Source organism: Solanum dulcamara, chromosome 1 (assembly GCF_947179165.1).
Source record: "Solanum dulcamara chromosome 1, daSolDulc1.2, whole genome shotgun sequence".
Taxonomy (NCBI): domain Eukaryota; kingdom Viridiplantae; phylum Streptophyta; class Magnoliopsida; order Solanales; family Solanaceae; genus Solanum; species Solanum dulcamara.
This window is the reverse complement of record NC_077237.1, coordinates 42,077,989-42,084,969: the sequence shown is the minus strand read 5'-3', so window position 1 is coordinate 42,084,969 and position 6,981 is coordinate 42,077,989.

The following is a 6,981-nucleotide window of genomic DNA, read 5'->3' as shown; positions in this document are numbered from 1 at the left end:
TATTATGCTATAATTATTCACCGATCCATGACAAGCCGGGTACAATATATTCATATAATGACTCCGTGAGGGAAAGTAGAGAGTATGTAAAGCTTATTCTCTTCTCTTGGCATGTCATTGGCATAAGTATGCAAAGCTTATCCTTTCTCTTCTTTTGGCATGTCTTGATATAAGTACCACATGATGCAAGCATTGGGGAGTATCCCATTCATAAATCTCCGAGCAATATTTATGAGCCTTACCAACTTCCTAAGGTTAGAACTTCCAAAACAACAGAGCTATGGCTCTCAAGCCTTCTATATGATGGAGGGTAGTAAGTATGTGAAGCTAACTCCTTTTTCTTGGTATGTCTTATCACAAGTATGAGATGTGTATGAAATTTGGGAGTAATTCTATTCTTAAAATTCCATGTATGGTCCATAAGTCTCATTCACTTCTCGAAGATAGAGCTCTTATACTAGTTGAGTTATTTCCTCTCAAGGCTTTTATGTGATGGAAAGTAGTAAGTACATAAACTATCCTCTCTTCTCGATTAGCATATCCTAAAACTAAGTGATATGTGTACAAGCTGGGGTAATCTCATTCTTAAGTTCTGAATATGATTATTGTCTCTAACTCATTTTTTGATGTTAATTCTCTTATGGTAGTTTAGCTACTACCCTCAAGCCTTCTATACGTAAAACAACAATTGGCGTGTGGAAGTCAATATGCTCACAGATGCTATAGTGACTCATGTCCTTACTTTGATAAGCTCCTATTCTTAAGGACTCTATAAAGACCAATGCCTCTGATTTCATAAGCCATTTTGCATAACTTGATAAATGCCTATGATTCTTGAGACTCTAGTTAATACGACCCATAATTGCACTTAGAGGGCACTTGGGATAAGTACCATTCTGAAACTCAAAGGATAGTCCAGTATGATCGTTTTATTGAGTCTCAGATAATAATAGTATGATTATGACACCGAGTTCCATAAAGGATAGGGTGCAGTATATGATGATTATGATACCGAGTACCATAAAGGGCCGGGTATGGTATATCATGATATGATGACACCGAGTCCCATAAAGGGTCGGGTATGGTATATGATATGTGGATTGTACAGAATGTTCCTTAGCCTTATTATATGATATGTGGATCGGGCCATTGTTCTTCTAAATTATTAGAGATGTGCGGATTGGGTCGTACGTTCCTTGGCATGTACTTAATATATACATAGATCAGGCTGTACATTCCACAAGGCTAATAACATATATGTTCTTATGATGATAGAATGATGTAGATTGTACACCGCGCCCCCTAACAGGCCAGGCATAGTATGTGCTAGTAATAGTATAAATTTCTTTTATACAATGCAAGTACAGTAAATGGTTAAATGTTATACTTGCCCCCTGTATCCCTACGCCAATTATAATTTCCTAATGATGTTTGTGCTTTACATACTCAGTACATATGTCATACTGATCCCCCTTTCTCGTGGGGCTGCATTCATGCCCGTAGGTACAGATACGCACTTTGGGGATCCATCAGGGTAAGAATTCCACTCAACAGTTCAGAAGTGTTCCATTATGCCAGAGCCTAGTTTTGGTATAAACCCTCGATGTATATATTTATTTATTACGGGTATGGAGGGAGCCCTGTCCAACCTTATATTAATGTTCTCACTCTTTGGAGTTAGTTGACATGTATGTGGGTTGTGTATCGGTTGTATATGCATGTATGTACCGTGGTTCCTATGATATGCCTCGCCGGCTTATATGTTATCCTACCTGTTGATGTGCTATAACTTAAATAGGGGACAGATTTACTTACAAATAACAGGGATATACGCGAGTGCCCACTTCGGGCACCCATCATGGCCTACGGGGTTGGGTCATGACATAAGAGTCTTGAATGAAGTGTGGTAAGCCCATAGAGCGTCATCAAGCTTCCTTGACCAATTCTTTCTTTTTGCACTCACCATCTTTGCAAGTATTTGCTTGATTTCACGATTTGAGACTTCAACTTGTCAACTAGTTTGTGGATAATAAGTAGTTTCTACACTATGTCTAACCCCATTATTTTCAAGTAACGCTTTGAACAATCGACTGCAAAAGTGGGAACCTCCATCGCTGATAATTTCCCTTGGTGTACCAAATCATTAGAAGATGTTACACTTGATGAAGGCGATGACACTTCTTGCTTTATTGTTGGGAAGTGCGACAGCTTCAATCCATTTAGACACATAGTCTACCGCAACAAGGATGTATTTCATTCCACTTGAACTCACAAAAGGTCCCATGAGGTCAATTCCCCATACGTCAAATAATTCAATTGCTAGAATAGGAGTGAGTGGGAGTTTATGTTTCCTTGAAATTTATCCTTCCCTTTGGCAATGATCACAAAATTTTGCGAAATCATAAGCGTCTTGATAAATTTTTGGCTAGTAGAACCCACATTGTAGGATCTTTTAGGTTGTACAGATACCACTATGATGTCCATGGATGGGCGACGAATGTCATGATTCCAAAGTACTTATCATCTCTACTTTAGGTACACATCGATGAATAATCCCATCTTCACAAAAAAAAAGAACAAGTATGGTTCTTCCCAAAAGAACTTCTTCACGTCATACATGAACTTGCAGCGTCGGTGAACAGTTAAATAGGATGGCACTATATCGCTAACCAAATAGTTGGCAACATTGGCAAACCATGGAATTAAGTCATGTGATGCTGCCAATACTTGTTCTTCTAGAAATGTGTCCACTACTTGGTTTTCTTTCTTTTTCGATCTTTCACTTCAAAGTCGAATTCTTGTAACAACAATACCCAACAAATAAGTCTTGGCTTGGCATCCTTTTTTACCATGAGATATATCAATGCAGCATGGTCTGTGTGTACAATGACTTTGGTGCCTAACAAGTAAGATCTAAACTTCTCAAAGGTGAACACAACGGCAAGCAACTCTTGTTCGGTCACGATGTAGTTTCTTTGAGCAACATGAAGGGCTTTTCTAGCATAGTCTATTGGATGTAAAATCTTCTCGCACTTTGTACTAATACTACACCAAAAGCTACTCTACTTTCATCATACATGACTTCAAAAGTATACTCCTAATCTGGTGCAATAATGATAGAGCCGATACTAAACTTTTCTTTAACTCTTCGAATGCTTCTAGATAGGCTTCATCAAAAAAAAACTTCCTCTCCTTATCTTACAGTTTGCATAAAGGATGTGCTATTTTGGAGAAGTTTTTGATGAAGCGGTGATAGAATCCGGTGTGTCCCAAAAAGCTTCGACTACATTTTACAGAGATAGGAGGAGGTAAATTTGCGATTACCTCAATCTTTGCTCGATCTAACTCAATGCCTTTATTTGAAATCTTGTGACCCTGCACTATGCCCTCTTTCACTATAAAGTCATACTTCTCCCAATTTAGCACAAGGTTGCAATCTTCACACCTTTCTAGTACGTCTTGAAGATGATCCAAGCAATCCTTGATTAAGTCACCCACCACTAAAAAATCATCCATGAAAACCTCAATTGTATCTTCCACCATTTTTGAAAATATAGATAGCATACAACGTTGAAAGGTCACCAGTGTATTATAAAATTTTAATGGCATCTTTTTGAAAGAAAACGTCTTATATGGGCATGTGAAGGTGGTATTCTCTTGGTCTTCTAGTGCTATAGAGATCTGATTGTAGCCCAAGTAGACATCAAGAAAATAGTACCAACCTTTAAAAAGTTATCTTTTTCAGTCCATGAGTTGAGCTTCCGATAATCCATACACACTCTCCAACTGGTGATAGGCCTCATTAGAGTGAGTTCATTCTTTGCATTTGGCACCACAGTAATACACCTTTTTTTATACATTGGATATGACTAACCCAATTACTATCTGCGATTTGATAAACAACTCCAGCATCTAACCATTTGATGATCTCCTTTTTAACTACCTCTTACATAGGTTAATTAAGACGTCATTGGTGTTCAATACTTGGTTAAAATCCAATATGAGTTAGATTTTATGAGTACATATGCCTAGTGGTATGCCAATGATATCATCTATGGATCACTCTATTTCTCTTTTAAAATACCTCAAAACAGATGTAAGAGCTTTTACTTGCTTTTGATGAAGATCAACAGCTATTATGATAGGCAGCTTGTTGTTAGGTCCTAAGAATGCATATTACAAGTGATCTAGTAGTGCTTTGAGTTCCAAAGTTAGAGGTTCCTTGATGGATGGATTCACTGGTGGAGTTTCTCTATTCTTCAAGTCTAAGTAGACTGTCTAGGGTATGTGATTGGAGGTCCTAAGGCCACTTAGTGCACAAACTATCTTCTTATACTCTCTAATGTGATCTTTATCAAAGTTCAAGATGATGGTAGCTAAATTTTCAACACCTAAACTCTCAGGTTATAAATCATCGAAAATATCAATCACAGAAATAACTCATAGAATGTTATGATGCTTCATCACTCGACATACATCAAAGATCATCTCTTCATTATTTAGTCAAAAATTTAGTTTACCAATTTCCATGTCTACCAAAGCATGCCTTGTTGCCAAGAATAGTCTATCTAGAATGATGGGAACATCAAAGTCTACTTCGTAGTCAAGGATGACGAAGTCAGCAGGGAATATGAATGGTTCAACCTTTACTAGAACATGATAAATAATGCCTATGGGCTTCTTTTCAATATGATCTGCTATCAAGAGCCATATAGACGTCGATTTGGGGGCTCCCAAGCCCAATTATTGGAATACTACAAGCATAATCAAGTTAATGCTAGCACCCAAGTCGCACAATGCTTTTGCAAAATTGAATACCCCAAAGGTACATGGTATAGTGAATGCGCCTGGATCTTCTTTCTGTTGCACAAGTGAGTGAGTGGCGATTTTACTACAATGATGCAAGTTATCGGTTGGTTCGAAGGTTACCGTTCTCTTCATTGTGATAAGATCCTTCATAAACTTGACATAACTCGATATTTGTTCTAGCGCCTCAATCAAGTAAACATTCACTGAAAGTTGTTTCAATATGGAATTAAACTTAGTGAACTTTTCATCTTTGTCTTTTTCTTCAATCTTTACAGAAAAAAAATAAGGTATTTGCATTGAAATTGGAGCTGGATCAGCATCTTTTGTATTGCCTGCATTCTCATCACGCTTTGCATCCCCTTTTTCAGGTTGTTTGGTGCTTGGTTCTTCTCCTACTGCTTTTTCCCCGATTTTGCTTTCTGTTTCATCCTTACTAACAACTATGTCATGTGCATCGTCCTCAAGTGCTGGCATAGGTGAATCAACTATTTGAATGCCACTTCACGTGGTCACTGCTATGCATTGTCCATTATTCTTTGGATTTTGAATTGTATTTCTTGGGAGAGTTTCTTTTTAGCGTAGGTTCAACAATGACAAAATTTTCCCCAATTGTTGCTCAACAAGCTTTATGGATGTAGAATGTGACTCAACTTTTTGATTCATTCTCGAAGGATCATTGCGTATCTCCTTATGATTATCCTATGTTGCATCATACGTTTTCTTCATCTTAGCCATCATGTCTTCGATTTTTGTAAGTTCGGGTCCTCTATCTTAATTTCCAAGAGGGATGTGTGTACCACCATTGTTGTTGTCTCTCCTTCTCCAATCACCTTCTCTGTCTTGCTCGCGGTTTTGATCATAGTATACATTTTAATTGTAATTGTTCTTGAGATTGTAGTTTCCATCACGATTGTAATTATTGTCGTAGTTGTATTGGCCCTCTCGACTAAAGTTGTTATAGTTCCTACGTTGATTTCCTTGACCTTGGTGCCAATAATCTTGATTGGATGCTTGGGCGTTGGTCCAAAAAAAACCCCACTAGATCATTCACATAATAAGAATCTTCCTCATATCCATAATAGTTATAACTTGGTGCCCTATTTTTATGGTCAATTACATTCAATTTCTCTTTTCCCATGCTTTTGACTACCAACCTAATGTCAGTCTTTAATTAAGCGAGCTCTTAAAGTATCTCTTCATTTTGTAAGTTGGGATTTTGATTTGTGCGAACAAAAAAATAGCTTTTTGAAGTTTCTGTCTCCCTAGTGCTCCAAGCTTTATTGGTCTTTATAACATGAGCAAGTCTCTCTATAGCCCCTCTTGGAAAGTGTTAGCCAAATATGCTCCGCAAGTGATGCCATCGGTAATAGACTTACGATTATCATCAAGTGCATGGTAAAATTGCTCAAGAAGTGACTCATCCGATATCCTATACAAATCTCTCACAAGCTCCACTAATTGACTCTTCCGGCAATTGTTGGAAATTATTTATTCTGTCTGTTATCTTTAACTTCTTAGATAATTGGAAATATTTATCTGTGAATGCTAGGCATAATTCATCCCAAGTTGTGATGGAGTTGTACGAGAGTTCAGCAACCAAATTAAGGCTTCACCAGTAAGTGACAATGGAAAAATGCGCAATCCAATGATATCCATATTTAAGTATGGGTCGCCCACACTGCTTTGGCAAATGTACGCCATATTCTAGAGATGAATTGGTGGATTTTTAGTCCTGTACTATGAAACATTTGAATTAGCCCACTTGTGATTCTAAACTTAGTTCCCGGTGGCAATGGAGGAAACATAGTAGAACTCATAGTTCCGACGGCGTCAGGATGGACCCCATAGTTGTTCCATATGCCGAATTCAGTGCGTTGTCTAGGTGGAGGAAGTTTCCTTGATACTTGCAGATTATTAAGGATATTCTGTGGTTGATATTGCAGATGATGTTGTGGTGCATTTTGATGTTGCTCTCCAAGATGTTTCGCTCCATCACGAAGTTCATGTCCTACGTAATGTTCTTTCAATTTTAGTGATGGATGAAATCAAGGGAATGCCTTGACTTGTTTTATTTGGCATGCTCTAGGAGTCAAAACTTATTTCAGCACAAACAAAAGGAAAAATAATGTAAAATAAGGAAATAACGACTACCAATTAAATAATAAAATTGAT